Below are 27,869 nucleotides of genomic sequence, written 5' to 3'. Positions count from 1 at the left end.
GTCAAGCACACACACTGGAAGACTGTTTTAAGTGACAATGATTTTCCAGAGTACTACTGAGCCCATGTGGCTGAACCCATTATGGTAGCATGGCCTTTACTCACCAAGATTTTCCTCACTCTCTAAATCTTTTTTATTATATTATGAACTGTAGCTGGTAAATCTTGTGCTGAGAAACATTGTCTTTGAACTGACTGACAATTCTCTCACAAAGTGTTGCGTTTTATACGTTTGTGGGAGTGTGATGTACTTGTCTCTGTCCTCTGTGTAATCTTGTTCTGTGTATCCTTGTGCTTTTTCATGTGCTTATGCTCGGCCAGTTCCTTTGTTCCTTGTTGCCTTGTTCCCAGATTCCTTAATTCATTATTTATCCCCCTTATTGCCTCCCTATTTGTTAGTAGTTTGCTAGTCTGTAGGTTAGGTCAGTATTGTACTTTCTGGTAGCCTTAGTAATTAGTATTAGTATTAGCATTAGCAATGAGCTTTAGCATAGGAAAGGGCCTGGTGCTCTGCTTAGATTAACATTTAGAGAGAGTATAGTTTAGTGTAGGGTCAGGTTTTTCCCCTTGTTAGCAATTAGCAATTAGTTTAGCATTAGTGTTCATGGTTCTCTTGTTTAACGTAGGCTAGAGTTTTAAAATTCTTACTAATTTATGTGCAATATTTTATTTTGGATCACAGCAAAGCAAGACCTCGGACATTCAGACAACAACTCGAATTAAACAGTAGTAAATTAGAGTAGTAGAGCAGAGTTAAGTGTGATAGCATCAGGTGTTATAGTAGATCCAGATAATACTTTTATTCTGCTACTGGTACTGACCTCTGCAGACAAGACCCTCCTTGGTCACAGCCTGTTTACACACCTCACAGCATTTGGCTTTCTTAAAAGTCTTGACCTTAAAGGTGTGGGAATGAACACCTTCAAAGTCTTCTTGCTGTAAAAAATAAGAAAAAGATAGAATCCTGGTTAAATTATGCTTAGAAGCTTGTTTTATTAAGTCATAACAAAATATCCATAAACGAATTCTGCTTTTAAATGTCTAACAATTAATTAGTAGAGACCAACAACAAAGCATGTACAAAAAAAGTATTTCCCCTTTTCTTCAGAGTTGCCAGAAATTCCTCCACAGCGATATAAAGGACTCACAAGTAAATCAAATCAAGCAGCCCCACCTCCTGGTCCAACCAGTTCCTTTGGACAGGGTATCTCTACAACACTTTATGGCACTCCTCTATCCTCTATCTCAAGCATAGATCAACCTAATCTGCTTCAACAAATATTTCCCAGGAGCTGCAGTGCTAATTAGCACTAAACTCTCAGCACCTGTAGGCAGGGTTAATTGAGAAAACCTCGAATGTCGATTTGGTGTCGATTAGTCATTCCTTAGTCTGTGAGGTAGTTGGCCAGTGTTTGTAACTGCCCTGCCTGTTCTCTCACAAGATATCTCAATCCTTTAACACTTCTAAAGCATTTTTGGTTGCGCTCACTTCTGCTTTACATAAGCAATTACTTCTTGTAGATAGTCAAACCTCAAATCGACTTCCTTTTTTATTTTTCACAGAGTCGGTTTACTGTACCAACTCCCTCCCCCTTAGGCTCTTGTTCTCATCTTTTTTTCTAGTGTAGCACTGGATAATAAGCTTTGGGTCTTCGGTTGGTTGTCAGGTGACTGGTGGATCAAGTAGCTGGCTGACTGATGTGGTCGCTGTTCCACTTAGTGCTCTCTCCCCTTTAGCCTTAGTTACTAGCCCGGAGGACATCAGAGTACCCTCCCTGGTTATCACTTTGAGTAGTGGGCCAGGCCACTGTGACATTTAGACTGGGGGTTCATTTCTCATGTCTCACAGATGACCTGTTATTCCTTCTTTTATTTTCACCCTAGTCCTTCTCTCCCTCTTCTACATATTGGGTCCAGATACCCCAGGCAGGTTCTGTTCACACATCCTCACCAAATTACAGTAAAATCTAGCAAACTTTGGGCACTTTAGTTTGTTGACATGGGGGTAATGCTTGATTTTTTTTTCTTTGCTAACGGATCTCTGCACTGAGCAATGTACACTTGCACTAAACTTCTCTAACAGATCTGCAAGTGTTGGCAAAAATGGTAGCTGTTTTTATAGCTTTTATTTAATTTCAAAAGTGAAAACAGTTTTGTCTCATTTTAGTAAATTACTTTTAAACCTTTCACAAGCTGACCAAAACAAACAGATGTGATTAACATTGGTAATCTAAAAATAATATAAATAATAATAATTGAAAACATTTTGGTCATAGGCATTTGTAGGCATATTGTTTACAAATATTTTGCTAAAAAAATAATGTTGGATTTATCTAATATTTTCATCATTAATTAAACATAAAAATATTTTCTGTAATAAGTGTCATGATAATTCTGAAGCTGAGTGTAGTTTTACAATACTGTTACAGTGTTAACCCTTTTTCTCAAATTTTTACTAAAAATGGGCCACAAAACTTCCACAAAACCACAAATAAATGCCATGTCTAAATTACTTTGCTGTAGTGTTACATCTGTTTAGTAGTGTTTAAACCTTTCCACAAAACTGCGTGATTCCACTGGTATGTGGAAAATAATGAATACATTTAGGGTAAGAATGTGCCTGGCTGCAGGGATTTACAACATTTTGCTAAACACCAGAGAATGCACACATTTTGAAGATAGCACATTAAATTGCTAATGAAATCTAATGAGAGCCAGAGTAGGCGACAAAGTATACAGGCCAAATTAATTTGAACCAAAAATATATAAACAAAAACTCAGTTAAATGGAAGAGATCTAGGATCACACTGTGCAATGCTTCTAGTTTTAGGTTCTATGAAATATTATGAAATACTTCATTGTACTTAGTCACAATTGTAAGTCACTTTATATAAAAGTGTCTGCTAAATGTAAATGAAAGAAATATGATTAGTAACATGATGTTTAGGAATGAAGTATTGACCATATCTGACTGGCAATTATTATATCAGGAAACACTGACTTATCTCTTGTACTACTATATACTTCTACTTCTATCATATGTCTGGTATTCATTTGTACAGCTTATTGTTTTTGTTTAGTTTTTTTTTCCCGAGGCTTTTGAAAATAGTGGCAAATGTCACACTTCCTCTTGCTCATAATGACTCACTGTGAATTGGGGGACATTCTATTACAAAATCATGGGAATTATTATAAGGTGCCTACACTTGCACTCATATAAGTGTCTACTGTTTTTCTACAAAATGTTAAAATGTGTCTGAGGAAGTTTGAGTCTATTCAGTCCAAAGACACGAACACAATTAGTTTCAGTTCATCCATTGCAAGGTGGATCATCCTACACTGTATTCTGGTGGCATTCCTTATGCAGGTCATTGATAAACACATGCTTAGCTATCTACATGATCTTGGTGAAAACAGGATTCATCTGACCAGTCTTGCATTGCTTCATTTTCTAGTTATAATGCCTGCATGCCCATTGCAGGTGCTTTCAGCGACAGACAAGAGTTAGCATGGGTAACACACTGATCAGGCATAACATTATGACCACCTCCTTGTTTCTACACTCACTGTAAATTTTATCAGCTCCACTTACCATATAGAAGCACTGTGTAGTATTACAATTACTGACTGTAGTCCATCAGTTTCTCTACATACTGTTTTAGCCTGCTTTCACCCTGTTCTTCAATAGTCAGGACTCTCCCAGGACCACTACAGAGCAGGTATTATTTGGGTGGTGGGTCGGTCATTCTGAGCACTGCAGTGACACTGACATGGTGGTGGTGTGATAGTGTGTGTTATGCTTGTATGAGTGGATAAGACACAGCAGCGCTAATGGAGTTTTTAAACCCCACACTGTCACTGCTGGACTGAGAATAGTCCACCAACCAAAAATATCCAGCCAACAGCACCCCGTGGGCAGCATCCTGTAACCACTGATGAAGGTCTAGAACAGGGGTGTCAAACTCACGGCCCGCGGGCCAGATCCGGCCAGCCGCGTCATTTTATGTGGCCCGCGAGAGGTTTAACGACTGTATGATTGTTGTGATGGTTCGAGTCGTTACAGAGACGCGCTTATAATTTAATGCGCTCCTGCGCCTTTAAGAGACAACGTGACATCGTAGTCATGGCAACTAACTTTACCCTTCGCTAAGAAGCCATGTGACTTTTACGGCAAAGAGAACGCGAAGTAGCGTAGTCAGTAATGTAAACAATAATAAATAAATCTTATATATATATATATATATATATATATATCTTGCAGTATAATACCAAAGCATCGTCTGTAAGTAGTGGCGTTTATATTCTCAGTTGTTAGTAAATGTTTAGTGAGTATATCACAGCGCTTTAGTTACAAATTTACCGTAATTAAATACTGTTGTTACGTTACTATAGCAATTAGTATCTTTACACAAAATTTTAACTCGTTATTTTACGTTTGGGTAAACCTCATATTGTACCAGATGTAACACTTGACTACAGCTGTGTGCTTTTACTGTATTAAGTTCTTTATTGTTTTTATTGATTGTATTTTTACTTCATTCTGGTGCACACAGTGTATCACACAGCTGGCAAGCAAATAAACCGACTGTATTCTGAAGGGAGCTGTCTGTCTGTCTGTCTGTCTGTCTGTCTAGCTGAGAAAGGGGGATAAACTATTAGTGAGGGCAGAATGATTATCTTAAAAATACGCTGTAAAATCCTAAACAAACTGCATCTTTCAAAATGCATGCTGATTTTGTGACCTGCAAAGTGACACATCCCACCAGTAGATGATGTTACACATATTTACACATGATCCTAAAATGTACGAGAAGATAATTAAGAAAATTAAGCAGGAGGAAATGTAATGAAAGTGAAAACAAGTTTGTGCTTCAGGAAGAGAAACCGGTGCGTCTCTTGTGTTATGAGGCTGTGTCTGTGGTAAAGTAGGACAATATTAATGCAGAATTCAGCCTCCAAGAAAAACAACAGACTGCAATCACAGCAGGATACGTTACAATCGGCCCTTTGAGGGCCACAATAATGCTGATGTGGCCCTCGGTGAAAATGAGTTTGACACCCCTGGTCTAGAAGATGACCAACTCAAACAGCAGCAATAGATGAGCGATCGTCTCTGACTTTACATCTACAAGGTGGACCAACTAGGTAGGAGTGTCTAATAGATTGGACAGTGAGTGGACATGATATCTAAAAACTCCAGCAGCGCTGCTTTGTCTGATCCACTCATACCAGCACAACACACACTAACACACCACCACCATGTCATTGTCACTGCAGTGCGGAGAATGATCCACTACCTAGGGCCAGTGATAGCTCAGTGGTTAAGGTGCTGGACTAGTAAACAGAAGGTTGCCGGTTTAAGCCCCGCCACCACTAAGTTGCCACTGTTGGGTCCCTGAGCAAGGCCCTTAACCCTCAATTGCTCATCGTGTTCAGCTCATTGTGTAATTCGCTTTGGATAAAAGCGTCTGTTAAATGCGGAAAATGAAATGAAAAATAAATAATACCTACTTTGTGGGGGTCCTGATCATTAAAGAACAGGGTGAAAGCAGGTTAAAAAAAAGTATGTAGAGAAACAGATGGACTTCAGTCAGTAATTGTAGAACTACAAAGTGCTTCTATATGGTAAGTGGAGCTGATAAAATGGAGAGTGAGTGTGGTCATAATGTTATGCCTGATCAGTGTATACTCTATCCCTGCTGAAAACATGTACAATTGTTACAAAATATGCATTGCAATGCACATTTCTGAGGGGTGGTACTACTGTTTTGGCTCAGTGTATTTTATACCTTCAATTGTCTATTTATTAAATTACATATTCTTATATACAGTGTATCACAAAAGTGAGTACACCCCTCACATTTCTGCAAATATTTTATTATATCTTTTCATGGGACAACACTATAGACATGAAACTTGGATATAACTTAGAGTAGTCAGTGTACAACTTGTATAGCAGTGTAGATTTACTGTCTTCTGAAAATAACTCAACACACAGCCATTAATGTCTAAATGGCTGGCAACATAAGTGAGTACACCCCACAGTCAACATGTCCAAATTGTGCCCAAAGTGTCAATATTTTGTGTGACCACCATTATTATCCAGCACTGCCTTAACCCTCCTGGGCATGGAATTCACCAGAGCTGCACAGGTTGCTACTGGAATCCTCTTCCACTCCTCCATGATGACATCACGGAGCTGGTGGATGTTAGACACCTTGAACTCCTCCACCTTCCACTTGAGGATGCGCCACAGGTGCTCAATTGGGTTTAGTCCATCACCTTTACCTTCAGCTTCCTCAGCAAGGCAGTTGTCATCTTGGAGGTTGTGTTTGGGGTCGTTATCCTGTTGGAAAACTGCCATGAGGCCCAGTTTTCGAAGGGAGGGGATCATGCTCTGTTTCAGAATGTCACAGTACATGTTGGAATTCATGTTTCCCTCAATGAACTGCAGCTCCCCAGTGCCAGCAACACTCATGCAGCCCAAGACCATGATGCTACCACCACCATGCTTGACTGTAGGCAAGATACAGTTGTCTTGGTACTTCTCACCAGGGCGCCGCCACACATGCTGGACACCATCTGAGCCAAACAAGTTTATCTTGGTCTCGTCAGACCACAGGGCATTCCAGTAATCCATGTTCTTGGACTGCTTGTCTTCAGCAAACTGTTTGCTGGCTTTCTTGTGCGTCAGCTTCCTTCTGGGATGACGACCATGCAGACCGAGTTGATGCAGTGTGCGGCGTATGGTCTGAGCACTGACAGGCTGACCTCCCACGTCTTCAACCTCTGCAGCAATGCTGGCAGCACTCATGTGTCTATTTTTTAAAGCCAACTTCTGGATATGACGCCGAACACGTGGACTCAACTTCTTTGGTCGACCCTGGCGAAGCCTGTTCCGAGTGGAACCTGTCCTGGAAAACCGCTGTATGACCTTGGCCACCATGCTGTAGCTCAGTTTCAGGGTGTTAGCAATCTTCTTATAGCCCAGGCCATCTTTGTGGAGAGCAACAATTCTATTTCTCACATCCTCAGAGAGTTCTTTGCCATGAGGTGCCATGTTGAATATCCAGTGGCCAGTATGAGAGAATTGTACCCAAAACACCAAATTTAACAGCCCTGCTCCCCATTTACACCTGGGACCTTGACACATGACACCAGGGAGGGACAACGACACATTTGGGCACAATTTGGACATGTTCACTGTGGGGTGTACTCACTTATGTTGCCAGCTATTTAGACATTAATGGCTGTGTGTTGAGTTATTTTCAGAAGACAGTAAATCTACACTGCTATACAAGCTGTACACTGACTACTCTAAGTTATATCCAAGTTTCATGTCTATAGTGTTGTCCCATGAAAAGATATAATGAAATATTTGCAGAAATGTGAGGGGTGTACTCACTTTTGTGATACACTGTACGTATGTATCATATATTTTATAAATACATATGTACATTGTTTATGTAATGTATGACATTCTGATTTACTTAAAATATTTCTGTAATTAAATGTGTCATTTCTTAATTTATATACTGTATATTTATATCATGATCACATTCTGTGTATATTCATAAGAGTATGAAAAGTGTATGAAAATGAGTATTATGAGTATTATAAACATATTGTAAACAAACATTTAGACAAATAATACAGTGGTACCTTGAAACTCAACGTAAATTGGTTCTGGGAGTGGCGTTGAGTTTAAAAGGTGTTGAGTTTTAAGGTATTTTTTCCCATAAGGATGTTAACGCCGGTGGTCCCATGGAACTGCATATATTTTAGACATATGTAAAATAATGGGGTTGTTTTTGACACTGAAAATAACACAAATATAAAAAACAGTTAAAAAATCTATTAAAAAAATACAATAAAACCTGCACTTTTCTTTGTTTTCTTATGCTTTTTAATTAGTGGAGAGAACTTATAAGCAGGTATAATTAAAAGAGTTTTAGTGTTTCGATGTTGTTCTTTTAATACAATAAGTCACATTAAGCTTTTTTTTTTTAACAATAAGCGTTTTAAACTCTCTCGGAAAAGCTGATTCTTACAATTTCTCAGTTTAAAAATGAAACAGGAGAAAAATCCAGCTAAACAGATACATGTGGAGCTTTCAGAGTGGATTTTAAAAGTAATATAATTTTTTCTAAATTATATAATGACTCAGTATAACACTTTAAAATATGTGATACTACATCAGTTAGATTGAATTTTCTGTTTAATTTAAAATGATGGCATAAATAACACAATAAGTGTATTATAGTTGTTTAATTAACAATTAGCAGCATTTTTCCCAAAAACAGTGGTTATTGCTGAGAAACAGATGTGATAAAACAGGAAATTTGCAGCATGATGAGAATTACTTTATCTAGTAATCTCAGCAAGCATCAAAATAAACCAAACCTTGGCCTGTTGTTTTATTTGCACACTATAAATAAATCAGTATAGTGTGTTTAATATACTACAGTGTTAATGTGACTCCTATCCATTTTCACAATGCCATGATCGTCTTTGTCGTTTACAGGCTAAACATTAAATAACAAAAGAAAATGTATTGTGCAATAATATGGACACAGTTTGCCACTTGCTTATGATAGCTGTAGTCTGTTAGGTTCCCATGTTTATTATTATATACGACACACACACACACAATCTCACAATGATTATAAAAAGTGTATTTCTCATCATTTTCCCACTCCCTATCTCCCTAAATCTTAATGGCTTTTGTCACACACTGACAGGCCAGTTTAGCTTTGGGCTGTGTGGCTGAAGTCGGGTGACCTTGACAGTATAAAGCTGGAGTAAAGGGGCAGTTATGGTAAAGCACCTTCTTCTTAAACTCAATTTATTTTATTAAAGCACTGCAGTCAATAACAGTTGGAGGGTCTATAGCCTAAAATAACCTTTACTGATGTCTATATTTGTGGGACATGTGAGGCTGTGTAAATGCATTCCCTAAAAGCCTGAAAATACCCACATGAATTCTTGCTGATGAACTATGTTCTTGTTTGTTATCAGCATGAGCAGCAAGTTGATAGGGACATAAAAAGGGAGGTCACCCTGACTGTACATGTACAGTGTTGTCACTATACCAACATTTTGATAATAAATACCAATACCAGCAAAATTTCATGATGAGTTATTCGCAGCATTAGTCAGATTTCCTTGAATCTTTCCACTGAATCACATGTAATGAACTGATTAAATGAAAAGAGACTGAGTAGAACGGTGGGGCCGAACCTGTGCTGATTGAAGGTGAGCAACACGGACACTATAAAAGGTCGAACCTATTGGGATGAGTGGACTTTGTTTGGAGCAGTATGTCGGCCGACTGAAAGCTTGATTAAACGTGCCGGAGCTGGATGAAGGAGGATTCGCAGTGTCGATGACGGGTCAGCGAGAACTGTTAGAAGAAAAGACTGTGAGACGCTGGTGAAGAACTCTTACTCGGAGCGAGTTGGTGGCACAGTGAGGTTTCCGGACCACGTGAGACGCTGTGTTGAGGCTGGTCGCGGTTATGGTGCCAAGGCTTCCGAACTTTTAAGAATCCAGATATCGGGTCAGTCTGCTCCTTTTTAAGTGGGATGATTAACGGGGGTTTATGTGGTTTTTAGTGTTTAATTACTCTGTATTTTCTTAATGATCATGAACTGAGTAGATTAGACTGTTAATAGCGAATATACCTCGAGTAAGTGCAATACGTTTAATATAGTCCATACTAATCTCTTTTATACCCATAGCTTTTATAATTGTATTAGCGGTGCCCAATAGATCCTTTTAGATAACGATCGGAAATAGATTAATCATGAAATGCTAGACTGTACAATGAAGTTTGTGTGCACTTAAGAGTGTGTTACATGTTTCCCTTGCCGTGTTGAATTATATGCTAATGAGTGATCTGATAGTGTGTTATTTTAATACGTGTGTCCTGAAATGAATTGTATGCTCACTGTGGTGTTAGAGTGTAAAGTCTAGTGTTGGATGGTTGTCCTCTTACTCCATTTTTATCTCTGGGTTTAAGCCAGTATGCTGTTTTTATCGACTTAATAAAGTTTTCTAATGTGTGAATAATTCCATATATTCGCCTGGTTATTATCGTGATTTACCAGACCTTCCTGGGTTAACAAAGGTGGTGGCAGCGCTACGCTACGGTATTAGAAGGTTCACCAGAGACATTACACACATGCTCAGATAACTTCAAGCATGTGGATTTAATCAACTCATCAGAAGCTCATTTAAGCTAATAATTGTGCAGCCACTGTTTACCTATTATAAATATGCCTATACCAAATACTTTTTTAAGATTGAACAAAACATTTAATTTATTTGTATAGTTTATGAAAGTTCAAAAGAATTAACAACTAACACATTTTTGTTTTAGTTGCAAGAGTTGCTTTTTACAAAGTGTCCCAACTTGTATATGGTTAACGTCTGGTTATATGACCAAGTCTTACTACATATTGTAATTTGTAAGTTGACTGTGTGAATTAATATTCTAAAATGTCATATGAAAAGCATACATACTAAAATTCATCTGCACAATAACTTGTCAAAAGTACACCACCCCTAATTATTAAGTTGAGGTGCAGGCCCAATAAATGCTAATGTGTAAAAAATCAATTATCTAAAATAAATTATATTATACCAGCGTTGTGGCAACTGCTTTATGATCCTATGGCTTATTGATGTTCCAACATGAGTGTCCCTGTTTGCAAAGCAAGGTTCATAAAGATCTCATCCTTTTAAAACATGTTTAGGATTAAAGTAAATGTTAATTAATAGCCAAGTCTTTTTGTTCAACATCAGTGCCTGTACTGACAATGCTCTCTGAACCAAATGGGTACAAATTTTGTAAAACCTTTCCAGAAGAGTGGGGGTTAAAATACAACCCCAAATCAAAAAAAGTTGGGACAGCATGGAAAATGCAAATAAAATAAAAACGCAGTGTTGCTTACATTTACTTTGACATTTATTTGATTGCAGACAGTTTGAACCCAAGATATTTCATGTTTTGTCTGCTCAACTTCATTTCATTTGTTAATATACCTAAATTCCTGCATTTCAGGCATGCAACATATTCCAGTAAAAAGATTGGGACAGGGGCAATTTAGGGCTAGTAATGAGGTGAGAAAACTAAATAATGATGTGATTCCAAACAGGTGATGTCAGCAGGTGATTGTAATCATGATTTGGTACAAAAGCAGCATCCAGGAGAGGCTGAGTCTTTGATGAGCAAAGATGGCCAGAGGATCTCCAGTTTGTCAACAAATGTGTGAGGAAATGATTAAAATGTTTGAAAAACAATGTACCTCAAAGAAAGATTAGAAAGGATTTGCATATTTTCCCTCTACAGTGCATAATATTGTTCAACGTTTTAAGGAATCGGGAGGAATTTCAGTGCCTAAAGGCCAAGGCCGCAAGCTTAAGCTGAACGCCACCCAACAATAGCTGATATAATCACATGGGCAAGGGATTACTTTGGCAAACCTTTGTTAAGCACTACAATACAGAGTTACATGCACAAATGCCACTTAAAACTTTACTGTGCAAAAAAGAAGTCTTATGTTAACCGTGTCAACTTCTTTGGGCTCTGAGGCATCTAGGATGGACCATCACACAGTGGAAACGTGTATTGTGGTCAGATGATTCAGCATTCCAGGTCTTTTTTTGGAAAATTTAGACGCCATGTGCTCTGGACCAAAGACAAAAAGGACCATCCAGACTGTTCTCAGCAACAAGTCCAAATGCCAGGGTCTGTCATGGTATGGGGCTGTGTCAGTGCCCTTGGCAAAGGTAATTTACACTTCTGTGATGACAGCATTAATGCAGAAAAGTACATTGAGATCTTAGAGCAACAAATGCTGCCTTCAAGACATCATCTTTTCCAGGGACGTCCATGCATTTTTCAACAAGACAATGCAAAACCACATGCTGCACACATTACAAAGGCATGGAAGAAGAGGGTAAGGCTGGCCTGCCTGCAGTCCTGACCTGTGCCCAACAGAGAATGTGTGGAGAATTTTGAATCTCTGTACTGTTGCACATCTTAAGATGTGTTTGCAGGAAGAACGGGACAAAATAAAACCTGAAACACTAAATCACTTGGTATCCTTGGTGCCAAAACGTCTTAAGTGTGGTGAAAAGGAATGGCAAGATTACAAAGTGGTAAATGCTTTACTGTCCCAACTTTTTTTGGAATGTGTTGCAGGCCTGAAATGCAGGAATGGATGTTAATTAATAAATGAAATTAAGTTGACCAGACAAAACATGAAATATCTCAGGTTCATCCTGTCTGTAATCAAATAAGTCAAAGTAAATGTAAGAAACTCTTACCAGGTGGGGGTAACTAACAACAATGCTGTTGGTTTTAAAATAGGATTTAAGCAAGCCTATGGTCAAGTGTCTATGCTTTATTGATAGTCTGTCCATGAATAAAATATAATTATTGTGTGATTTATAAGATGTATTACACTTATATTGTGCAGCTCTTGCAAGTAGCAATTTTGCATGTAAAATGACTGTGAATGATTGTCTGGCCTGAGCTCACTCTGTCAATATATGTTTCATTTATACACTAGCATGGTAGAATGGCAGCCTATGTAGTTGCTATGGAAACACCAGTTGTTAAGCAATACAAGCATGTTGTATTAAAAGTGTACACTCTTCCTGCTGTTCTGCAGAGAAGGAGAGATGCAGTACGCTCTCACATGCAACAAAACATTAACAATCTTAATGGCACAGTTATTATAAAATCTTTTTGTTTATAAATCCAAATAAATACCAAATAAATACTCTATTATACTCTATTTTTAATGCTTATGGTTAGTAAATACTTTTGCCTATTTTTGGCCACTTTTTTAGGAAGACCATCACAAGAAAAAGGGGGATTTAAGCCATTTGCCCCTACACAATACATTCTGTTTCTAACTGACCCAGGCAACACAATGCATCTTACTCTTTCTGTATTTTACAAGATGTAACATAAGGCCTCCACAAGGGGGCGTTTGCGTACAAGTTTATTAAGTTATTATTATTATTTCTTTGCGACCCATTTTTTCGTCTGAAAAACCCTGCTGTAAAGTAATTCTGGCTCTCTTCTTTGCAGAGTTGTTTCATTTCGGTCACATTGAAAGGTTTTAAGCATGAACTTACTTGGTCCTGCCACAGGATCTCGATGAGATTCCAGCCAGGACTCGGCCACTCCAGAAGCTAAATTTAGTTTATTTTGTGCCATTTAGAGGTGGGCTTGTTTTGTGGATCAAATCATTGTCCTGCTGCATAACCCAACTGAACTTGACCTTTAGGTCACAAACTGATGAACAGAAATTCTCTATCAGAATTTTCAGATAGAGAGCAGAATAGGCATATTTAAATAGACAAATATTAATCCAAAAGATTCTTACCATGTATGCTTTTGTACATACCCTGCAAATATTAGTTTTGTTTGCTGCTTTTCTTATTGGTGTTACTTGTGCTGGTGTGAGTCTTTGTTGCAGGAGTAAGCAGCATCGCATTGCCCTAAGATCCCCCCTTATTAATCTGCCCATCTGCTTAATTATGAAACTACCAGCAGCACAATACATTAAATCACGAAGGCTTAATTGGAGAGCTTCAGTTAATGTTTACATCAAACTTGCTAAGAGTGTCTTTGACCATTTGTCATGTATGTGGGTGTATGTGGGTGTATGTGTGTGTATATGTGTATATACTGTATATGTATATTTATATATATGTATGTGTATATATATATATATATATATACTGTATATATGTATATATAAATATATGTGTATATATATATATATATATATATATATATATATATATATATATATATATATATATATATACATACATACATATATATATATATATATATATATATATATATATATATATATATATATATATATATATATATATATATATATATATATATATTATATATGTATATATGTGTGTGTGTGTGTGTGTGTGTGTGTGTGTGTGTGTATATATATATATATATATATATATATATATATATACAGTGTATCACAAAAGTGAGTACGCCCCTCACATTTCTGCAAATATTTCATTATATCTTTTCATGGGACAACACTATAGACATGAAACTTGGATATAACTTAGAGTAGTCAGTGTACAGCTTGTATAGCAGTGTAGATTTACTGTCTTCTGAAAATAACTCAACACACAGCCATTAATGTCTAAATGGCTGGCAACATAAGTGAGTACACCCCACAGTGAACATGTCCAAATTGTGCCCAAAGTGTCAATATTTTGTGTGACCACCATTATTATCCAGCACTGCCTTAACCCTCCTGGGCATGGAATTCACCAGAGCTGCACAGGTTGCTACTGGAATCCTCTTCCACTCCTCCATGATGACATCACGGAGCTGGTGGATGTTAGACACCTTGAACTCCTCCACCTTCCACTTGAGGATGTGCCACAGGTGCTCAATTGGGTTTAGTCCATCACCTTTACCTTCAGCTTCCTCAGCAAGGCAGTTGTCATCTTGGAGGTTGTGTTTGGGGTCGTTATCCTGTTGGAAAACTGCCATGAGGCCCAGTTTTCGAAGGGAGGGGATCATGCTCTGTTTCAGAATGTCACAGTACATGTTGGAATTCATGTTTCCCTCAATGAACTGCAGCTCCCCAGTGCCAGCAACACTCATGCAGCCCAAGACCATGATGCTACCACCACCATGCTTGACTGTAGGCAAGATACAGTTGTCTTGGTACTTCTCACCAGGGCGCCGCCACACATGCTGGACACCATCTGAGCCAAACAAGTTTATCTTGGTCTCGTCAGACCACAGGGCATTCCAGTAATCCATGTTCTTGAACTGCTTGTCTTCAGCAAACTGTTTGCGGGCTTTCTTGTGCGTCAGCTTCCTTCTGGGATGACGACCATGCAGACCGAGTTGATGCAGTGTGCGGCGTATGGTCTGAGCACTGACAGGCTGACCTCCCACGTCTTCAACCTCTGCAGCAATGCTGGCAGCACTCATGTGTCTATTTTTTAAAGCCAACCTCTGGATATGACGCCGAACACGTGGACTCAACTTCTTTGGTCGACCCTGGCGAAGCCTGTTCCGAGTGGAACCTGTTCTGGAAAACCACTGTATGACCTTGGCCACCATGCTATAGCTCAGTTTCAGGGTGTTAGCAATCTTCTTATAGCCCAGGCCATCTTTGTGGAGAGCAACAATTCTATTTCTCACATCCTCAGAGAGTTCTTTGCCATGAGGTGCCATGTTGAATATCCAGTGGCCAGTATGAGAGAATTGTACCCAAAACACCGAATTTAACAGCCCTGCTCCCCATTTACACCTGGGACCTTGACACATGACACCAGGGAGGGACAACGACACATTTGGGCACAATTTGGACATGTTCACTGTGGGGTGTACTCACTTATGTTGCCAGCTATTTAGACATTAATGGCTGTGTTGAGTTATTTTCAGAAGACAGTAAATCTACACTGCTATACAAGCTGTACACTGACTACTCTAAGTTATATCCAAGTTTCATGTCTATAGTGTTGTCCCATGAAAAGATATAATGAAATATTTGCAGAAATGTGAGGGGCGTACTCACTTTTGTGATACACTGTATATGTATATATATATATACAGTGTATCACAAAAGTGAGTACACCCCTCACATTTCTGCAGATATTTAAGTATATCTTTTCATGAGACAACACTGACAAAATGACACTTTGACACAATGAAAAGTAGTCTGTGTGCAGCTTATATAACAGTGTAAATTTATTCTTCCCTCAAAATAACTCAATATACAGCCATTAATGTCTAAACCACCGGCAACAAAAGTGAGTACACCCCTTAGTGAAAGTTCCTGAAGTGTCAATATTTTGTGTGGCCACCATTATTTCCCAGAACTGCCTTAACTCTCCTGGGCATGGAGTTTACCAGAGCTTCACAGGTTGCCACTGGAATGCTTTTCCACTCCTCCATGACGACATCACGGAGCTGGCGGATATTCGAGACTTTGCACTCCTCCACCTTCCGCTTGAGGATGCCCCAAAGATGTTCTATTGGGTTTAGGTCTGGAGACATGCTTGGCCAGTCCATCACCTTTACCCTCAGCCTCTTCAGTAAAGCAGTGGTCGTCTTAGAGGTGTGTTTGGGGTCATTATCATGCTGGAACACTGCCCTGCGACCCAGTTTCCGGAGGGAGGGGATCATGCTCTGCTCAGTATTTCACAGTACATATTGGAGTTCATGTGTCCCTCAATGAAATGTAACTCCCCAACACCTGCTGCACTCATGCAGCCCCAGACCATGGCATTCCCACCACCATGCTTGACTGTAGGCATGACACACTTATCTTTGTACTCCTCACCTGATTGCCGCCACACATGCTTGAGACCATCTGAACCAAACAAATTAATCTTGGTCTCATCAGACCATAGGACATGGTTCCAGTAATCCATGTACTTTGTTGACATGTCTTCAGCAAACTGTTTGCGGGCTTTCTTGTGTAGAGACTTCAGAAGAGGCTTCCTTCTGGGGTGACAGCCATGCAGACCAATTTGATGTAGTGTGCGGCGTATGGTCTGAGCACTGACAGGCTGACCCCCCACCTTTTCAATCTCTGCAGCAATGCTGACAGCACTCCTGCGCCTATCTTTCAAAGACAGCAGTTGGATGTGACGCTGAGCACGTGCACTCAGCTTCTTTGGACGACCAACGCGAGGTCTGTTCTGAGTGGACCCTGCTCTTTTAAAACGCTGGATGATCTTGGCCACTGTGCTGCAGCTCAGTTTCAGGGTGTTGGCTTGTTGGCTTGTTCACTGTATATATACAGTGTATCACAAAAGTGAGTACACCCCTCACATTTCTGCAGATATTTAAGTATATCTTTTCATGGGACAACACTGACAAAATGACACTTTGACACAATGAAAAGTAGTCTGTGTGCAGCTTATATAACAGTGTAAATTTATTCTTCCCTCAAAAGAACTCAATATACAGCCATTAATGTCTAAACCACCGGCAACAAAAGTGAGTACACCCCTAAGAGACTACACCCCTAAATGTCCAAATTGAGCACTGCTTGTCATTTTCCCTCCAAAATGTCATGTGATTTGTTAGTGTTACTAGGTCTCAGGTGTGCATAGGGAGCAGGTGTGTTTAATTTAGTAGTACAGCTCTCACACTCTCTCATACTGGTCACTGAAAGTTCCAACATGGCACCTCATGGCAAAGAACTCTCTAAGGATCTTAAAAGACGAATTGTTGCGCTACATGAAGATGGCAAAGGCTACAAGAAGATTGCCAACACCCTGAAACTGAGCTGCAGCACAGTGGCCAAGATCATCCAGCGTTTTAAAAGAGCAGGGTCCACTCAGAACAGACCTCGCGTTGGTCGTCCAAAGAAGCTGAGTGCACGTGCTCAGCGTCACATCCAACTGCTGTCTTTGAAAGATAGGCGCAGGAGTGCTGTCAGCATTGCTGCAGAGATTGAAAAGGTGGGGGGTCAGCCTGTCAGTGCTCAGACCATACGCCGCACACTACATCAAATTGGTCTGCAGGGCTGTCACCCCAGAAGGAAGCCTCTTCTGAAGTCTCTACACAAGAAAGCCCGCAAACAGTTTGCTGAAGACATGTCAACAAAGGACATGGATTACTGGAACCATGTCCTATGGTCTGATGAGACCAAGATTAATTTGTTTAGTTCAGATGGTCTCAAGCATGTGTGGCGGCAATCAGGTGAGGAGTACAAAGATAAGTGCGTCATGCCTACAGTCAAGCATGGTGGTGGGAATGCCATGGTCTGGGGCTGCATGGGTGCAGCAGGTGTTGGGGAGTTACATTTCATTGAGGGACACATGAACTCCAATATGTACTGTGAAATACTGAAGCAGAGCATGATCCCCTCCCTCCGGAAACTGGGTCGCAGGGCAGTGTTCCAGCATGATAATGACCCCAAACACACCTCTAAGACGACCACTGCTTTATTGAAGAGGCTGAGGGTAAAGGTGATGTACTGGCCAAGCATGTCTCCAGACCTAAACCCAATAGAACATCTTTGGGGCATCCTCAAGCGGAAGGTGGAGGAGCGCAAAGTCTCGAATATCCGCCAGCTCCGTGATGTCGTCATGGAGGAGTGGAAAAGCATTCCAGTGGCAACCTGTGAAGCTCTGGTAAACTCCATGCCCAGGAGAGTTAAGGCAGTTCTGGGAAATAATGGTGGCCACACAAAATATTGACACTTCAGGAACTTTCACTAAGGGGTGTACTCACTTTTGTTGCCGGTGGTTTAGACATTAATGGCTGTATATTGAGTTATTTTGAGGGAAGAATAAATTTACACTGTTATATAAGCTGCACACAGACTACTTTTCATTGTGTCAAAGTGTCATTTTGTCAGTGTTGTCCCATGAAAAGATATACTTAAATATCTGCAGAAATGTGAGGGGTGTACTCACTTTTGTGATACACTGTATATATATATATATATATATATATATATATATATAAATAAATATAAATTATTGTGGTCTAAAACCAGGTGTTTCAGTTATTTTGTCCAACCCCTGTATGTGTGTATGTATGTGTATGTGTATATATATATATATATATATATATATATATATATATATATACACAGGTCCTTCTCAAAAAATTAGCATATTGTGATAAAGTTCATTATTTTCCATAATGTAATGATAAAAATTAAACTTTCATATATTTTAGATTCATTGCACACCAACTGAAATATTTCAGGTCTTTTATTGTTTTAATACTGATGATTTTGGCATACAGCTCATGAAAATCTCAAAAAATTAGCATATTTCATCCGACCAATAAAAGAAAAGTGTTTTTAATACAAAAAAAGTCAACCTTCAAATAATTATGTTCAGTTATGCACTCAATACTTGGTCGGGAATCCTTTTGCAGAAATGACTGCTTCAATGCGGCGTGGCATGGAGGCAATCAGCCTGTGGCACTGCTGAGGTGTTATGGAGGCCCAGGATGCTTCGATAGCGGCCTTAAGCTCATCCAGAGTGTTGGGTCTTGTGTCTCTCAACTTTCTCTTCACAATATCCCACAGATTCTCTATGGGGTTCAGGTCAGGAGAGTTGGCAGGCCAATTGAGCACAGTAATACCATGGTCAGTAAACCATTCACCAGTGGTTTTGGCACTGTGAGCAGGTGCCAGGTCGTGCTGAAAAATGAAATATTCATCTCCATAAAGCTTTTCAGCAGATGGAAGCATGAAGTACTCCAAAATCTCCTGATAGCTAGCTGCATTGACCCTGCCCTTGATAAAACACAGTGGACCAACACCAGCAGCTGACATGGCACCCCAGACCATCACTGACTGTGGGTACTTGACACTGGACTTCAGGCATTTTGGCATTTCCTTCTCCCCAGTCTTCCTCCAGACTCTGGCACCTTGATTTCCGAATGACATGCAAAATTTGCTTTCATCCGAAAACAGTACTTTGGACCACTGAGCAACAGTCCAGTGCTGCTTCTCTGGTTCAAAAGTGGCTTGACCTGGGGAATGCGGCACCTGTAGCCCATTTCCTGCACACGCCTGTGCACGGTGGCTCTGGATGTTTCTACTCCAGACTCAGTCCACTGCTTCCGCAGGTCCCCCAAGGTCTGGAATCGGCCCTTCTCCACAATCTTCCTCAGGGTCCGGTCACCTCTTCTCGTTGTGCAGCGTTTTCTGCCACACTTTTTCCTTCCCACAGACTTCCCACTGAGGTGCCTTGATACAGCACTCTGGGAACAGCCTATTCGTTCAGAAATTTATTTCTGTGTCTTACCCTCTTGCTTGAGGGTGTCAATGATGGCCTTCTGGACAGCAGTCAGGTCGGCAGTCTTACCCATGATTGCAGTTTTGAGTAATGAACCAGGCTGGGAGTTTTTAAAAGCCTCAGGAATCTTTTGCAGGTGTTTAGAGTTAATTCGTTGATTCAGATGATTAGGTTAATAGCTCGTTTAGAGAACCTTTTCATGATATGCTAATTCTTTGAGATAGGAATTTTGGGTTTTCATGAGCTGTATGCCAAAATCATCAGTATTAAAACAATAAAATACCTGAAATATTTCAGTTGGTGAGCAATTAATCTAAAATATATGAAAGTTTAATTTTTATCATTACATTATGGAAAATAATGAACTTTATCACAATATGCTAATTTTTTGAGAAGGACCTGTATGTGTATATATATATATATATATATATATATATATATATATATATATATATATACAGTGTATCACAAAAGTGAGTACACCCCTCACATTTCTGCAAATATTTTATTATATCTTTTCATGGGACAACACTATAGAACTAAAACTTGGATATAACTTAGAGTAGTCAGTGTACAACTTGTATAGCAGTGTAGATTTACTGTCTTCTGAAAATAACTCAACACACAGCCATTAATGTCTAAATGGCTGGCAACATAAGTGAGTACACCCCACAGTGAACATGTCCAAATTGTGCCCAAAGTGTCAATATTTTGTGTGAGCACCATTATTATCCAGCACTGCCTTAACCCTCCTGGGCATGGAATTCACCAGAGCTGCACAGGTTGCTACTGGAATCCTCTTCCACTCCTCCATGATGACATCACGGAGCTGGTGGATGTTAGACACCTTGAACTCCTCCACCTTCCACTTGAGGATGCGCCACAGGTGCTCAATTGGGTTTAGTCCATCACCTTTACCTTCAGCTTCCTCAGCAAGGCAGTTGTCATCTTGGAGGTTGTGTTTGGGGTCGTTATCCTGTTGGAAAACTGCCATGAGGCCCAGTTTTTGAAGGGAGGGGATCATGCTCTGTTTCAGAATGTCACAGTACATGTTGGAATTCATGTTTCCCTCAATGAACTGCAGCTCCCCAGTGCCAGCAACACTCATGCAGCCCAAGACCATGATGCTACCACCACCATGCTTGACTGTAGGCAAGATACAGTTGTCTTGGTACTTCTCACCAGGGCGCCGCCACACATGCTGGACACCATCTGAGCCAAACAAGTTTATCTTGGTCTCGTCAGACCACAGGGCATTCCAGTAATCCATGTTCTTGGACTGCTTGTCTTCAGCAAACTGTTTGCTGGCTTTCTTGTGCGTCAGCTTCCTTCTGGGATGACGACCATGCAGACCGAGTTGATGCAGTGTGTGGCGTATGGTCTGAGCACTGACAGGCTGACCTCCCACGTCTTCAACCTCTGCAGCAATGCTGGCAGCACTCATGTGTCTATTTTTTAAAGCCAACCTCTGGATATGACGCCGAACACGTGGACTCAACTTCTTTGGTCGACCCTGGCAAAGCCTGTTCCGAGTGGAACCTGTCCTGGAAAACCGCTGTATGACCTTGGCCACCATGCTGTAGCTCAGTTTCATGGTGTTAGCAATCTTCTTATAGCCCAGGCCATCTTTGTGGAGAGCAACAATTCTATTTCTCACATCCTCAGAGAGTTCTTTGCCATGAGGTGCCATGTTGAATATCCAGTGGCCAGTATGAGAGAATTGTACCCAAAACACCAAATTTAACAGCCCTGCTCCCCATTTACACCTGGGACCTTGACACATGACACCAGGGAGGGACAACGACACATTTGGGCACAATTTGGACATGTTCACTGTGGGGTGTACTCACTTATGTTGCCAGCTATTTAGACATTAATGGCTGTGTGTTGAGTTATTTTCAGAAGACAGTAAATCTACACTGCTATACAAGTTGTACACTGACTACTCTAAGTTATATCTAAGTTTCATGTCTATAGTGTTGTCCCATGAAAAGATATAATGAAATATTTGCAGAAATGTGAGGGGTGTACTCACTTTTGTGATACACTGTATATATATATATATATATATATATATATATATATATATATATATATATATATATATATATATATATATATATATATATATATATATATATATATATATATATATATTTATATACAGTATATACTGTGTATATATATATATATATATATATATATATATATATATATATATATATATATATATATATATATACACACACACGCACACGCACACGCACACGCACACGCACACGCACACGCACACGCACACGCACACACACACACACACAGGGTGGGCCATTTATATGGATACACCTAAATAAAATGGGAATGGTTGGTGATATTAACTTCCTGTTTGTGGCACATTAGTATATTGGAGTGGGGAAACTTTTCAAGATGGGTGGTGACCATGGCGGCCATTTTGAAGTCGGCCATTTTGTATCCAACTTTAGTTTTTTCAATGGGAAGAAGGTTATGTGACACATCAAACTTATTGAGAATTTCACAAGAAAAACAATGGTGTGCTTGGTTTTAACGTACCTTTATTCTTTCATGAGTTATTTACAAGTTTCTGACCACTTATAAAATGTGTTCAAAGTGCTGCCCATTGTGTTGGATTGTCAATGCAACCCTCTTCTCCCACTCTTCACACACTGATAGCAACACCGCAGAAGAAATGCTAGCACAGGCTTCCAGTATCCGTAGTTTCAGGTGCTGCACATCTCGTATCTTCACAGCATAGACAATTGCCTTCAGATGACCCCAAAGATAAAAGTCTAAGGGGGTCAGATCGGGAGACCTTGGGGGCCATTCAGCTGGCCCACGACGACCAATCCACTTTCCAGGAAACTGTTCTTGCTGGAAAAACTCAGGGAACGTGCCAGCTTCAGTGCATAAAGAGGGAAACACATCATCATGTAGCAATTTCAAATATCCAGTGGCCTTGAGGTTTCCATTGATGAAGAATGGCCCCACTATCTTTGTACCCCATATACCACACCATACCATCAATTTTTGTGTTCCAACAGTCTTGGAGGGATCTATCCAATATGGGTTAGTGTCAGACCAATAGCGGTGGTTTTGTTTGTTAACTTCACCATTCACATAAAAGTTTGCCTCATCACTGAACAAAATGTTCTGTGTAAACTGAGGGTCCTGTTCCAATTTTTGTTTTGCCCATTCTGCAAATTCAGTGTGCCAATCTGGGTCATCCTCGTTGAGATGCTGCAGCAGCTGGAGTTTGTAAGGGTGCCATTTGTGAGTAGCTAATGTCCACCGAAGGGATGTTCGACTGATGCCACTCTCCAGTGACATGCGACGAGTGCTACGCTGTGGGCTCTTGCTGAATGAAGCTAGGACAGCCACTGATGTTCCTCAGCAAGGCAGTTGTCATTTTAGAGGTTGTGTTTGGGGTCGTTATCCTGTTGGAAAACTGCCATGAGGCCCAGTTTTCGAAGGGAGGGGATCATGCTCTGTTTTAGAATGTCACAGTACATGTTGGAATTCATGTTTCCCTCAATGAACTGCAGCTCGCCAGTGCCAGCAACACTCATGCAGCCCAAGACCATGATGCTACCACCACCATGCGTGACTGTAGGCAAGATACAGTTGTCTTGGTACTTCTCACCAGGGCGCCGCCACACATGCTGGACACCATCTGAGCCAAACAAGTTTATCTTGGTCTCGTCAGACCACAGGGCATTCCAGTAATCCATGTTCTTGGACTGCTTGTCTTCAGCAAACTGTTTGTGGGCTTTCGTGTGTCAGCTTCCTTCTGGGATGACGACCATGCAGACCGAGTTGATGCAGTGTGCGGCGTATGGTCTGAGCACTGACAGGCTGACCTCCCACGTCTTCAACCTCTGCAGTAATGCTGGCAGCACTCATGTGTCTATTTTTTAAAGTCAACCTCTGGATATGACGCCGAACACGTGGACTCAACTTCTTTGGTCGACCCTGGCGAAGCCTGTTCCGAGTGGAACCTGTCCTGGAAAACCGCTGTATGACCTTGGCCACCATGCTGTAGCTCAGTTTCAAGGTGTTAGCAATCTTCTTATAGCCCAGGCCATCTTTGTGGAGAGCAACAATTCTATTTCTCACATCCTCAGAGAGTTCTTTGCCATGAGGTGCCATGTTGAATATCCAGTGGCCAGTATGAGAGAATTGTACCCAAAACACCAAATTTAACAGCCCTGCTCCCCATTTACACCTGGGACCTTGACACATGACACCAGGGAGGGACAACGACACATTTGGGCACAATTTGGACATGTTCACTGTGGGGTGTACTCACTTATGTTGCCAGCTATTTAGACATTAATGGCTGTGTGTTGAGTTATTTTCAGAAGACAGTAAATCTACACTGCTATACAAGCTGTACACTGACTACTCTAAGTTACATCCAAGTTTCATGTCTATAGTGTTGTCCCATGAAAAGATATAATGAAATATTTGCAGAAATGTGAGGGGTGTACTCACTTTTGTGATACACTGTGCATATACTGTATATGCTGGTCATAAAATTTGAATATCATTAAAAAGTTTATTTATTTCAGTAATTTTGTTCAAAAAGTGAAACTTGTATATTATATTCATTCATTACACAGACTGATATATTTCAAATGTTTATTTCTTTTAATGTTGATTATAACTGACAACTAATGAAAACCCCAAATTCAGTATCTCAGAAAATTAGAATATTGTGACAAAGTACAATATTGAAGACACCTGGTGCCACACTCTAATCAGCTAATTAACTCAAAACCTTTAAAGGCCTTTAAATGGTCTCTCAGTCTAGTTCTGTAGGCTACACAATCATGGGGAAGACTGCTGACTTGACAGTTGTCCAAAAGACGACCATTGACACCTTGCACAAGGAGGGCAAGACACAAAAGGTCATTGCTAAAGAGGCTGGCTGTTCACAGAGCTCTGTGTCCAAGCACATTAATAGAGAGGCGAAGGGAAGGAAAAGATGTGGTAGAAAAAAAGTGTACAAGCAATAGGGATAACCGCACCCTGGAGAGGATTGAAACAAAACCCATTCAAAAATGTGGGGGAGATTCACAAAGTGGACTGCAGCTGGAGTCAGTGCTTCAAGAACCACCACGCACAGACGTATGCAAGACATGGGTTTCAGCTGTCGCATTCCTTGTGTCGAGCCACTCTTGAACAAGAGGCAGCGTCAGAAGCGTCTCGCCTGGGCTAAAGACAAAAAGGACTGGACTGCTGCTGAGTGGTCCAAAGTTATGTTCTCTGATGAAAGTAAATTTTTCATTACCTTTGGAAATCAAGGTCCCAGAGTCTGGAGGAAGAGCGGAGAGGCACAGAATCCACATTGCTTGAGGTCCAGTGTAAAGTTTCCACAGTCAGTGATGGTTTGGAGTGCCATGTCATCTGCTGGTGTTGGTCCACTGTGTTTTCTGAGGTCCAAGGTCAACGCAGCCGTCTACCAGGAAGTTTTAGAGCACTTCATGCTTCCTGCTGCTGACCAACTTTATGGAAATGCAGATTTCATTTTCCAACAGGACTTGGCACCTGCACACAGTGCCAAAGCTACCAGTATCTGGTTTAAGGACCATGGTATCCCTGTTCTTAATTGGCCAGCAAACTCGCCTGACCTTGACCCCATAGAAAATCTATGGGGTATTATGAAGAGGAAGATGCGATACGCCAGACCCAACAATTCAGAAGAGCTGAAGGCCACTATCAGAGCAACCTGGGCTCTCATAACACCTGAGCAGTGCCACAGACTGATCGACTCCATGCCACGCCGCATTGCTGCAGTAATCCAGGCAAAAGGAGCCCCAACTAAGTATTGAGTGCTGTACATGCTCATACTTTTCATGTTCATACTTTTCAGTTGGCCAACATTTCTAAAAATCCTTTTTTTGTATTGGTCTTAAGTAATATTCTAATTTTCTGAGATACTGAATTTGGGGTTTTCATTAGTTGTCAGTTATAATCATCAACATTAAAAGAAATAAACATTTGAAATATATCAGTCTGTGTGTAATGAATGAATATAATATACAAGTTTCACTTTTTGAATGGAATTACTGAAATAAATCAACTTTTCATGATATTCTAATTTTATGACCATATACAGTATATATATATATATATATATATAACACACATTTTGAGAGCACAAATGTCATGTTAAACAATGGCAATAAATAATGACAGTGTGTCAGTGGCCTCATAAGTCACCTGATCCAAACAAGTGAAACACCTTCGACTTGTTATAGAATAGAAAACTTGCAGCATAAATATGCAGCTAACAAATCTGCATCAATTATATGATGTGATCATGTCAACATGGACCGTATCCCTTCTAACAACTTATTTTTTGAAACACATACCATATTTTTTTTTCAATGTGATAAATTTAACAAATGGACCAATTGTGCATTACAATGTGCAAAAGTGTGTTTAATTAAAAGAATATTAATTTGGTACCTACTAACTACTTTGTAATGTACACATGCTGTTAAAGTACATTAAGATACATTTCGTGGTGTATTGAGTGCATCGGGTGCAGCAGTGTTATTATAACTGCTGGGAGAAGAATAGTGCTCAACTTAAAAAAATAAAAAATAAAAAAAATAAAAAATAAAAAAAAATACACACTTTTTGTGATCATACATGGTCCACTGCTAAAATACTAAAAATATACACGCATTGTTTATGAAACAAGTTATAGATCTCTTACTATACACCCACAATGTTTTATATCAAGAAATGTATGCTGAATAAAAAAGCCAGAAAACAACGTTTGAAAACCCCAGATATGATGCTGCACCTGGTACACTAATACCTGTACAAAACACTTTGTTAGTACCATGTAAGTGTCACTGAAGTGCTGTAAATAGGTCTTTTACCACTAATTAATGGGGTAAAAGAGGGTCCCAGCTATGCAGATCAAAAGGTATTGTGAGCAAAGCTTCAAAGACACCTGGTCAAATTTTATGTTTGTTAATTTAAGTAAAAATAAGTGAACACATTCTCTACCGGAACAAACTAAGACATGGCATTTGTTTTGAAAATGTGTGTGCACTACTTTTATTTATTTGCAAATTATAAAATATTAATTTAAAAATAAATAAATATTCAATATGAGTACATATAAGTACATATTTGAGTACAAATCATGTGGTGCAGCAGTTTAATCTGTTATCGCACCATTGCTGAGATCTCAAGCTCACAGGTTTGAACCTTAGTCTGCACTAAGGGATAAGGGATGGATATGTCCCAGCAGTGTATAACTCTCCATATACAGTAAAGATATCTGTGAGACTCTGTTCGCATCTAAAACTACCTGGTGTATGTGTGAATAATTTTCACAGTAGTTTTTATTTATTTTTTTATTATTATAATCTTTTTTTTTTTATTTTTTTTTTCTATTATTAAAGGCCATTGCATCAATAAAAATACATTAAATGTCTACACACTGACTAATGGCAAATGATTCCCTGCATCTTCCCATCAGCCACTCTTCAGTACACTGTCAGGGGCTGTCTAGCTGTTTGTCAACAGTTTTGAGGGCTGGCTGGCCTTTGCTCACCTCCTGCAGTTACAACAGAGAACTATGGCATGGCACTGGAGCTCAACATCTGTTCTTTATCTGTCAGGTACAATGAAATTCAAGGGAGACAGAACAGTGCATTTTCATCTCATATAGTTTATGCTGTGTGCTATCACTTTTAAAAATTGTGCAATAAATGTGCATAAAATTTAATTTTGGCTATGTGGCTAAATACTTGTAAGGGGGCTCTGACATGTAAAGCCAAACACTGTCAGACATAAAATAGTTATACATGCCTAAAGGACTGCTCTATTTAGAATACATATAGCTTATGATTGGTTAGACACACTGATTGTCAGAGACAACATTCTTCCTACAATAGGAGCAGTGCCACTTATGTTCTCCTGGACTCTAGGAAAAAATGCTCTGACATTGTGTTAATAAATATACATATCATATATACATACACATGTGTAGAGTACAATAACATTCTTTTTCACATCTCCCAGCATATTTGT

At 39.7% G+C, this 27,869-nt stretch overlaps 1 long non-coding RNA gene across 2 annotated transcripts in view; it reads left to right on the top strand.

Moving 5' to 3' along the window:
- Nucleotides 1-9,274: 9,274 nt before the first annotated feature.
- Nucleotides 9,275-27,869, top strand: part of LOC134317005 (uncharacterized) — a 48,064-nt gene continuing 29,469 nt past the window's right edge. The window contains exon 1 of one of the 2 annotated variants that reach the window (XR_010013158.1): nucleotides 9,275-9,558. This is a non-coding gene — a long non-coding RNA (uncharacterized LOC134317005). The remainder of the gene's footprint in view (nucleotides 9,559-27,869) is intronic. The other variant, XR_010013157.1, reaches the window with a different exon arrangement.

This window comes from Trichomycterus rosablanca, chromosome 6 (genome assembly GCF_030014385.1).
Source record: "Trichomycterus rosablanca isolate fTriRos1 chromosome 6, fTriRos1.hap1, whole genome shotgun sequence".
In the NCBI taxonomy this organism is placed as follows: Eukaryota; Metazoa; Chordata; class Actinopteri; order Siluriformes; family Trichomycteridae; genus Trichomycterus; species Trichomycterus rosablanca.
This window is presented reverse-complemented; position numbering and strand designations above follow the sequence as displayed.